Here is an 11,455-nt window from a genome sequence, read left to right as displayed (position 1 = left end):
GTCTTCTAATCAGAAAAGCTGAGGAGGCAAGCAGACCACGAGACAACGCGTACACGTTTGATTATGTTTCGTTTAGTTAGCAAAAGGTCAAAAGGTCCATTTTTATCTTTTTATCCACAGTAAGTGGAAACAGTCTCACTCGCTGTCACTGTGAAGGCTGATAGAAACAATGGCATTAATCAAAGGTGATTCTTATTTATATGAACCATTTTTCATAAAGGATTAAAGAGGACATGAAGAGAAAGGGCACTCTGAAATTAAACTATAGTTACATTATCAGGTTAACGAGGGAAATGTAATCAACATGTCTTTGCAGGAGGAGGAATTACTCTGTGCGAGGAAGCGCGGCCTTTCTTTGGCTGCCGTCATAAAAAGTCTATTTTGAAGCTTTAGTTTGATGAATGTGACGGTCCCGCGTCTGTGACTCAGTGTTTTGAGTTTGTGGTTTCACTTTGGTTCTTGTTGTTTGTTATATTTCACGTTGTTTAGTTCTGGCTTCACTTTACTTCTATTTGAATTCTGGTTTCTTTGATCTTCTATGTGGTGTTTGAGTGTGTTAGGCTCTCGTGTAAGTGTTAGTCAGCGACTTCCTTCTGCTGTTTTCGCAGTCCTGTGTCTCTTCTGTTGTGTATTTAGTTGTATTCCTTGCCTGTGTCGTTACCTGGATTCTGTTCACCTGTGCCCGTTGAACCCAGCAGCGCTCGTGTCCTCTAACTGCCCTGTTGTGTAGATATAGTTGTGTCTTCCTCTGAGTCCTTGTCATAGTTTCCTTCCGTTGTTTTTCTGCCTGCATTGCTAATTTAAATGTTGTTTCAGTCTGACTCTGGGTGCTTTTCCTGTAATTTCTTAATTTTAGTGGTTAAAAAACTGTTAATCAGAGAAATCTGATAAATTAATACATTTATGAGTAAATCAAAATGCTTAAAATGTTTCTGTGGCCCAAAGAAGATTTAACAAAGCCTTTAGTCTTCGAGTTGATCCACGTCTATCATCGTTTGCTTTGTCAAATTCTCCCATTGATTTCAATGCAAAGTGTTTGGAGTATTTCTTTGTTACCTTTTTAAAACAGAACATTTCGTACAAATGCACACAGACACTGGACATTCATTAGATAAAAATGCATATTAACATAAATTTACTACAACAGTCAAAATAAGACTTAATGGGGAAAAAAGATTTGCATTAAAAAAAGAAGTTCTCCTACTTTAACGATTCGTTCGTCTCTCCACATCATTGCAGCGCAAAAGCTCTCTCAGCCATGTTTCAGTGATTATGCAGCTGCACTTTTCCAAAATAACCATCAAATAACCGTCTCGGGCTGAAGCAGTCTGCTGTCCAAACGTCTGCTCCGTCTTGATCTTACCTAAAAGTCTTTTGAAGAGATTCCAAGAACACAGAGTTTAAGACCAAAAGGGATTTTTCATATTTAGTGTTTCTGACAAACATTTGAAATCTTTCCATGCAAACACTGTCCGTTCTTATAACCTGCAGGAAGGAGAAAAACTACGGCCATTTATCCACAATGAAACAAAGCACCCTTTTCATTCAGGCATTTAGTGCACACATCTGACTTTTGTTGCCATGATGCCAGGTCTCTCTTGGAAATGAGATTTTTAATCTCAATGAGATTTTTACCTGGATAAATAAAGGACTAATAACATCTGAAACACTGGCAGAGACATGATGGGAGTTAAGTGCGTTCTTGTCAGCCACTTACTCTGAAGCTTAGTTTAGTTTTGTCAGTATTTATATAGCTCGGATCTCAGCTGACCCTTCTCACCCTGGACACAGTCTGTTTGACCTGCTCCCCTCAGGCAGGAGGCTCCGGTCCATTCGCACCAGAACCTCTCGCCATAAGAACAGTTTCTTCCCCTCTGCTGTTGGACACATGAACAATAACCATATGACTGTCCCCGCCACTAACACATGACCCTACGCTGTGTCACTGCATCATTACATGCTTGGCACTGATCACCACCTGCACTCATGTATATATCTCTCTATGCAGCATTTTTAATTCTTATTCTCATGTATATCTCATGCACATATCTTTCTACATAGCACTTTTAATTCTTATTCCTACTTTTATATTTTTTCCATGTCTATTTAATCGCAATTTATGACACTATGTTTGCACTGAAGCACCGCAGCAATTTCCTAATGTTGTAAACCTGCTCAACATTTGGCAATAAACTGATTCTGATTCTATTTAACTCATCCTGTAATCATTCATCAACATCTTTGTAGTGTTCCTCATGTACCACTTTATAGAAAGGCGGTGACATTTACACTGACAGCGCTGTGAACTCGTCAGTAACATTTGCAACTTACATTGTAGCAAAGCAACATTTTCTTTATTTTTCAAAACTAAACACAAAAATCAAACAGGCTAATGTTCAAACACGGTTTCACTGTTGTTCATGCAGCTTCAGAGGACGTGTCGCATGTCTCATCGTGGTGCTACATGCACTCATAAAAACAACAGAGATCAGTGGAATAACTGAACACATCAGACTGATGACATACACAGTAAATCACAACACGACCTCCTTTGAAAGAAAAGCAACAATTCTGAAATCAGCTCTGTCACGTGGACTTGGCCACACTCTCTCATCCATGTCAGAACAAATGTTCTCACTTGCCAAACATCTTGGAAAGAACCTTCAGGCGTGACGAATCCAGCCGGACTCTGGTCTGCTGTGATGTCCCTGCATGCCTCATCCACGGCCCGGAGAAGGGTCACGTGTTGATGCGGACGCCTACCATACACGTTCCACCTCAATGTGGAGAAAATTCCTCAATAAGGTTGAGGACAGCAGGAGCATCAGGGCGACTACACAGCAGCAGAGTGTGGATGGCTCTGAAACCATTGCCTGCACCAGCTGAGATTGGTGGGACATGAAAATGTCCCATTTAACAAGACGCACTGTGTTTCTAATGTAGCTGCACACGGTGATGTGTTGGGTACTTCCTCTTCCTGCTCCATGTTACAGTACTGCTACGTTGCTATGGAAACCACTCAATAATACTTGCGGCTGAAATGAATCATCAGTAACAAACTGGTGTGAGTGGATCTGAAATTTCCATGACCAAAAATGAAGTTAACATCAGCCAACATCTGAAGTGTAATATGTAAATAGTTTTTGGAAATGGTAACGCTTTGATGCTGAGTTGGATCTTTGACTTAGCTTCACGTTATCTGAGAAACTGGAAACCTGGTTCTGAAGCTAACGTAGGAAACAATTCTTACTACGGTACAACCAGTCCTGCAGCAGCTCTAAAACGTCTGGAAAGAGAAAACCAGGTGAAGCCGAGCTGCCAAATCATTGCTATCAGCCTTTCGCCCTCAGCTAGGACTACACCTGATGACCTGCTATTATGCAAACCTGCTGTTTAGCTACTTTTGTGCGGGCTAAAGGTCACAGACATTCTCATGTATACATGTGTTTTGTGGCATTCCTCTGAGCTGTGTTTTATTTCTTCAGCTCCTCTGGTTCGTCCTATCACTGCCCAGTCTCAACAGTTATGTATATAATAATAATAATGATGATGATGATAATAATAATAATAATAATAATAATAATAATAATAATAATAATAATACTTGGGGGATTTGGAGAGAGAGACTGATTCAGAGAAAATAAACAATCTTCTGAATTTCTTTGGTTCTGCACAAACACATCCACTCGTGCTCGTTCAAACGTGGCCATCTGATGGTCCAAACAACACGAGGGGGAGAATGACGTCACTACGCCATGTTTCACTAAAACACATGAAAGGACATCGACCTCTCAGCACCACTTTGCAAAGTTTGAAGCAGATCACAGAGTTGTCCAGGAAAGCAGTTCTTTGATTTAGCAGAGGAACCGGTCAGTAGGAAAGATCCACGGAGAGGAAGGGAATTAGAATAACAGCTACGGACAGAAATGCATGTAAGTGCAAAGAATCAGTCTTATTCTCCAAGACTCGATTTGCTGACAAAAGCAAACTGATTCAGTTGATAGGAGGACGACAGCCTGCTGTTCCTACTGAGAGCATCACGCTCTCTGAATCCACGTGCTTTTAGCAGGACAATCGTAGAAAGCCTCTACAGGTTATTGGTTTTTAAATGTAGAAGATTTCCTCACACAGTTGTTGGGTTTTTCTGTGTTTTTCATATTTACAGCAATCGTTTTAATATTTGGAAACCAGAAAAGCTCCGATCTGGAAAATCTTGGCTCCAGAAGATGCTCCGATTTCATCACCGCTCATCATATTAGGTATACACACATTGTTCTTTTTAGGCCTGATTCCCACATGACCTTAATTTTGTTTGTATTTTGCCAAAAGTTTAAAATACAAACGCAGCCTCATTGATCATAAATTTTGCAAATCCTTCCAGAATTCACGCTCCCTTTGACAACCTCCACTTAGTCCTTCACAATGAATCTCGCGAGCCTTACTTCATCCCAGCTGCCCTCAGCCTCGTCCTTTGGCTTCACAGGTCAGGACGTGCACAGCTGCCTCTCTGCACCTCAGCTTTCATTGTCTTCCCCTGACATCACAGAATTACTCACGGCGCACGTCTTTCATCATCATTTCAGTAATGATTATCATTATCATACTGCCATTAAGTTCTCTGTAACTGCATCATATTTGGCTGACTTCTTTCCCATCTTTAAGAAAAGGGATCACAGGAGGAGAGGAAAAAATGAAGGTTTGGGAGGCACAGAGGGATGTAGGGTGGAGGAGGAAGGAGAGGTACCGGGGTTGGGGGTGGAAAACAATGTTCAAGTCGGAGCAACATATGCTGCTGTGGTCATATGTTACTTGGCCTTATTATCATGTAAATACTAATCAGATTTATTATCATCTGATTGTTGGCTCCCAGCAGACAAACACCAGTCCCAGTCTTTTTATGCGTGCTTTTATTGCCAGCTGCTACTTTGATTCTTTCCCCACCACCTCACTTTTGCCCTTTTGAGCTCTGAAGTTGTTTGAAGACATTACACACCACGTCTGCCACATGACCTCACGTCACAAGCTCTTTGTACAAGCAGGTAATGAGTGTGCTGTCTGAGCAGACCGGCCCCACGGCGAGGCAGGAATGGTCGCCCCGGAGCAACGACGCTTATCATCGGGAACAACAGCCTGGAATGTGTCGGCACGGTTACAAACCTCCTTGTTTTCATAGCGCTGCTGTATGTTGGCGAGTGGGTGGGTCTCTGTGAGCTATATGTTCATTGTTTCCTGCACATGCTGAACATACACTCACCAGACACTTTATTAGGTACAGCGTGCTATTGCCAGCCACAGCTGACCTCCTTCTGCTGTCATTGGACTGAGATCTGTAAGAAGTCAGTGTCATGTCGGAGAAACCAGTTTGTGAAACGGTGCATTACTCACCTACACTCAGGTAGGCCGTGGTAATGATGAGTGATTCAATGATGCTCAGTAGAAGGGAACAAAGTGTGCTCATCCCCCATCCCATTACGCCACCAGGCAGGATGGATCCCTGCTTTCATGGTGTTTATGCCAAATCCGGACACCTCCATCCAAATGTTGCAGCAGATTCGCCTTTTCCAGTCTTCTATAGTCAGCTTTGGTGAGGCGGTGCAAATCGTAGCCTCAGTTCCTGCTCTTAGCTGCACCTGCTGTGGCTCTTTTGCAAACCGTGTTTAAAGTGATCGAGTGAAGCAGTTTGACCATTCTTCTCTGACCTCTGACCTCTAGCATTAACAATACATTTTCAGTCAGAAAACTGCCATGCAATGCATATTTCCCCCTTCTCAGCTTATTCTCTGTAAACCTTTAAGATGATTATGTGGGAAGATCCCAGCAGAGCAACAGTTTATGAAATTCCCAGACCAGCCAGTCTGCTGCCAGCAATCATGTTTCAGAGTCACTGAAATCACCTGTCTTAAAGCCTTCCTCCCATTGGATACACAGCTTCTGGCTATTAAAGAAATCAATGCAAGTGACATGTGCTTCCCAGTTTTCAACCACACGACTCACGCAGCTCTCGTTAGCTCATTTCTCTTACAGGCTGGCTTCAGTCTGTTACACATCATGTTTTTATCATCTGAACAATCCTGAGACATTGTCAAAATATATCTAAACTAATTAAAGAGTAGTATATATCATTTTAATAGACAATAAACAGTCAAGATAGCTGGATCATTTCATAAAATGTTATTCCCACGGAGCTGATACTGACATATCTGAGATGTAAACAGATAGAAACACAGCAGCTTTAAGTAAATCACCATTAAGAGACAACACATTAGGTCGCATGGTTTACATGCGGTTTGGTAGGAGCTACAAATGTTATCTCTAAAGCTTCGTAAATCTGTAGCGCGAGTGGATTTTGGCACCGGCGCCTCTTTCCATTGTGAAATTGAACCGTACGTCATGTCGTATAAAAGCCCGACAGCGTACACGAACAGCATATGTTACATTTCAGGCTGAATACCACCACAGCACTACGTGAGCCCACAGCTGTGTCTTGCACAGCTGGCTGCTTCCTTGAACTTGCCTGCAATCTCTGCTGAGGTCTTGTATCAACAAAACTGGGATTTTTAAAAACACAGTAAAACCTCACAGCTCCCAGAGAAAAGCCTGAAGTGACTCATTTGGATTTTCCTCTTTTTGTCTGTCTGTCTTCCCCACTCATGTCTTTGATTGTTATCAGTCACATGTACATCGCTGCATTAAACCTACAATAGATGATCCATTGGCCACTTGTGGGCAGCAGAAACAAGCTAAGATCTCAGCATTTTGTTCCTTTTAAAGGGACAGTTCACAAAGAAATAAACACACACACGGTTTTCTTCTGGCCTGTTGTGTTACTTATAAATCAACACCAGTTGCTTTGGTGTTGCTTCTGTGTTGTTGTGCATTTTGTTGTCTGCTAGCTCTTAAAACTACAGTCTTACTATATGGTGCTTTTATGTTTTTGAGGTTTGGCATCACACTGCATGCATTCTTGGACTAAAGTGGGTTTTACTTGTCTAAACTGCACCTTGCTGCGAGCTGTTCTGCTTCCAGCTCCTGTCCCTTTAAGGCCACCCTCTGGATGGATAAACAGCACTACAAGCTAACATGTTGATTTGATTTTGGGGTGAACTGTCCCTTTAAGCACATATGGCAAACCTGTCAGCAAGCAGGAAATTAGCATTCAGATGGTCACATAGTGAATGCCACTTCAGTGTTTGATCTCTCCGAGCTCTGTGGGGTTTGTTTGTTTTCACATCTCTGCTCCTGAATAATATTTCAGACTCTTTAGCTGCGTAATGCTCCACTCTGGCACTGCTGTTTGCATGAACTCTGCCATTTGATATGTTGTTATGATAAAAAAATATGAGCTAAAGTTGCTTAATCTCTCCTTTCCTTTTCTTTGTATGCACTAATTCTAGCTTCTTATCACCTCCCCACGGTCCTATCTTCATGCCTCCACTCTCCTGGGCTCCTGACCCCCGCTGGCTATGAAACTTGACTGATCCCACTCAGGAATTTGCCCTATATCACAAGAGCTGGGGCCCACTGGAGAAGTGAATCACATGAGCATTTTGTAGGTATAATGAAGATGGACGGGCTGCAGAGAGCGCTGACAGTACGAGTCACATTCCTCAGGCTGCTTCTCACTCACACATCCCCAACATCACTGTGGTATGCTTTACTGAACTCTAACATTACTGAGCTTAATCCTCATTTATTCAGTGTATACAAACTTTTCCTCTTCGATATGTAGAAAAAGACACAAACATACTTCAGTTATGCCATCTTATTAGCACGATCCTGCGTGGACCCTGATTGAGAGGAAAGAGGCCGACACTCTTTCCACACTATTTCTTCATCTGTGAAGGGAAAACACGACCCTGCTTTTGACAAGTGTGTGCACTTATGCTTGCTTTCTGTTAATTAGCTCTCGATGTCTGCCTGCATGTGGAGTTTTATTTGGTGACGCAGAGTAAAGTTTGCTAATCAAGTCAAACACTGCGCTGCTGTGGTGGAGGCTTTCAAAAATGTGCAGAACAATCAAACCACCAGCTTTCAAGCCAGATAATGGCGACCACGTTACAGTAGAGAAAGGCTTCCACTGGTTTCCTCACTAAGACCACACACAGCTTCGGTGTCATGTCTCTGCTTCTTTTCCTTCTGATTAACATTACAGGAAGCTTTGGGAAAATGTGATGCCAAGGTTTGCTGTTTATTCAGGATATATATTAAAAGTGTTTTTCACAGCTTTGAAAAAGCATGAATTCAAAGAACCACAAAAATGGTGAACTGGCAGCTGAGCAACATCTCTCAAGAGTTCAACAAGTCTATTACTGACATGAGCAGACACACAAAGCACCAAATATTGACTCTTTCTTAGCCCGTCTTTCTTTAGCGCTGGGCTGGCAGAGCAAACAGCTGGACTGCCACAGCACTGTCTTTCATCCTAACAACCCCTTGTGTCCCACCCCCGGGCCTCTGTCTGCTTGTACACCTACAGCACTGCTTTCTCCATGTGGGGGGCCCACATCACTTCAAAGCGCCCTGTGTTGGAGCTCCAGTTGGGTGACAAACAGCTATAGCCCAGCTGAGCAGGATCACACTTGTCAGAGCAAAGGAAACACATGTTGGAGAGTGGCTATGGTTAGAGTGGCTACTTGTGGTTTGGACCAAGGGAGTCACTGAATACGATTGCATGTCCTTACACTCAAACATAAAGATAAAAGCAGAACGTGCATTTATGCTTACAGCCTTTGCCTTAAAAGAGAAACCATGTTTGGCAGATGTGCAAAGGAAGATTCTCAGATCTTTGTAAAAAGAAAGAAAATACAAGCAGCAAGCTCATGGAGCCAATAAATAATTTAATAAATATCATATTTTCCGCACTATAAGGTGCACTTAAAATCCTTAAAATTTCTCAGAAATTGACAGTGCACCTTATGTATGAATTCTAGTTGTGCTTACTGACCTCGAACCGATTTTATGTGCTACACGATGCTCAAACATCTGTCAAAAATGTTTTAGTACGACTTTGCTAAGCTACGAAGCCGCACCGCTGGATGGATTGTTGGAGCATTACAGCTACCGTAGTCAGGAGCCGCGCGGAGTAATCTGGGTCCTAAACTCCGTCAGTTTCAGGTCACAAAGTCAAGCGAACACTGCAGCATCACTGAGAGTTACAAACTGTCCAAATTCTTTCATCTTTAATAAAATAATCAGCGTTGTAACAATTAAGTTTAACATCCAGACATCCATGAAAACAGAATTTATTAAATTTAACAGTTAGAAGTTAGCAGGAAGTTAGCTCGCTAGCTTCCACCTAAACATGATACAGCATGTTCTGACTGAGAGATTTCTGAAACAAATTCAAACGTACAGCTCTGTTATCACTTCCAACATAAATGAAGACAGAAAACTAAACAGCAGTGACGTTTGTAGGGTTACTGAAGTTGGGCTAGCTGCTATGTAATGATTTGCTATGTGATCGCTAGCTACACAGCTATATTAGCATAACATAAACACAGCGAAGCTGGAGGATGAACGCTAACTTTTTTCCTCTCGATAATAGTTAACGTGAGGGTTCCCGATGGTTAGGGACAAATGCAATCGCATGGCAGGATGCTGTAAACGGACCAAACTTCAGTCAGGAGAACAGCTGAGATCATCCATCCACAATACGAGGTTAGTCATTCATATACTGCAACAACATGGGAATAGAGCAGCTGCAGTGAATTCAACATTCATAAATCAACGGTACAGAAGTGGAGGAAGCAAGAAGAATGAGTTGAGTAAAGTCTGACTTATCTGACTGTTTTAATGTGCCTTATAATCTGGTGCGCCTTATGGTCCGAAAAATGCGGTAAGTATATAGGTCTGTCTTTCCTAGCGTCTTCCCAGCATGGGGTCCGCTGCGTGGCTCTTTCTTCTCCATTTGGATCGATCTTGGGTGTACTCTGGGGCAAGATCCACTCGGTGATTGCATCCATCCTTCGTTTGGTCTTCCTCACGGTCGGCGGCCTCCAGGGTCGAGTCAGAGGGCTGTTCTTGACACTGAATTCTCCTCACTGCGCATACGTGTCCATGACGTGCCCATACCACCATAGGCGCACTTCCCTCATCTTCTTTGTGATTGGGGCAACTCCGAGTCATTTTCAAACAGCTTCATTCGTCACACGATCCAGGAGGGTGAAGCCCACCATCCACCTGACTGTCTTCTTTTCCACAGCATTGAGGATCTGCTCGTGTTTCGTGGTGGCTGGCCAGCGTTCTGCTCCATACAGGGCCACCGGCCATATGACTGTCTTCTGGATCTTAGCTTTGAGGTGTTTAGGCATCCTCTTATCACACAGGATGCTGGTGGATTTGTGCTATTTAGCCATGCTGTGTTGATTCGTGAGCGCACATCTGGAAGCGTCTCGCCATCCACCGGGACCAGGGACCCGAGGTATTTGGGTGGTCTTCTTTAACTCCTGCCCGTCGATCTGGATCGATCCCAGAGTCTGAGGAGCACATGCTAAAATAAATAAATAGATAAATTACTTCATTATTAAATTAAAGAAATGCCACCACAGAGTTGCAGTTTATTGAATGGCCACTTGAGGGTGTCTCCAAGAGCAACTCAACCTTTACAGCAGACGTAGTGTATGTCATTATGTTTGTGCGTTAGTGTGGCAAAAGGAAATGACCATCATAATAAATATTATTATATATTATATTATATATTATTATATTATTATTAAAAGCTGTTCTGCATAGCTCATTTTTGTTGTAGCTGCTAGGCTTCACCCTTACCTGGTTTAAGACACTAAACTGGACTTTGCACACACATGCAAATATTTATATTTCCAATTTTTTTGTACATAGTTCCTGATTTTCAGAGTTGATCCCAAGTATCGAACTTGCACCTAGTAGCTGTTCACTCTCAACATGAGGTCCAAAGAGATATTGATGCTGATGTGGAGGTAAAAGACCAAAATAGAGAGACAACAACAACATGACAATCTTCAAAAGAAGAAACAAACTGACCAGCTCAGCCTCGGTGAAAGACCACAAAAAACAACTGGTGGATATACAGAGCTCTTTCTTTGGTTTATAAAAACTCTGTCACAACATCGAGTCATGAACACTCTTAACGATGTGGGTGTATTATTGTGGATTTTGGTCCAGGCCTACAGCGCTTTAATGTAACGTTTTTCCCCGTTATGTATTCAAAAGTGGGATTTCAAATGTAATGCATACTTGTGAATGTACATTTTAGCGTAACGCACAAAATGTCAAACTGAGAACATTGTGGACCACATACAGCCCAGTTTGATCCTATGTGGGCCAGACAAGTGAAACTACTGTTAGAAGCCTCTAAAGTGTTTCTCACCTCGTTTAACTCCACATTTAATCCCTGAGATGTCCTTAGAAGATTAAGTGTAATTTCAACAATATGTCTCAGTGTTTCCACATTATAAAGAAATGCTGTGGTGTCTGA

This window comes from Pundamilia nyererei, unplaced genomic scaffold, assembly GCF_000239375.1.
Source record: "Pundamilia nyererei isolate P.nyererei 1_Seehausen unplaced genomic scaffold, PunNye1.0 scaffold00183, whole genome shotgun sequence".
NCBI lineage: Eukaryota > Metazoa > Chordata > Actinopteri > Cichliformes > Cichlidae > Pundamilia > Pundamilia nyererei.
This window is presented reverse-complemented; position numbering follows the sequence as displayed.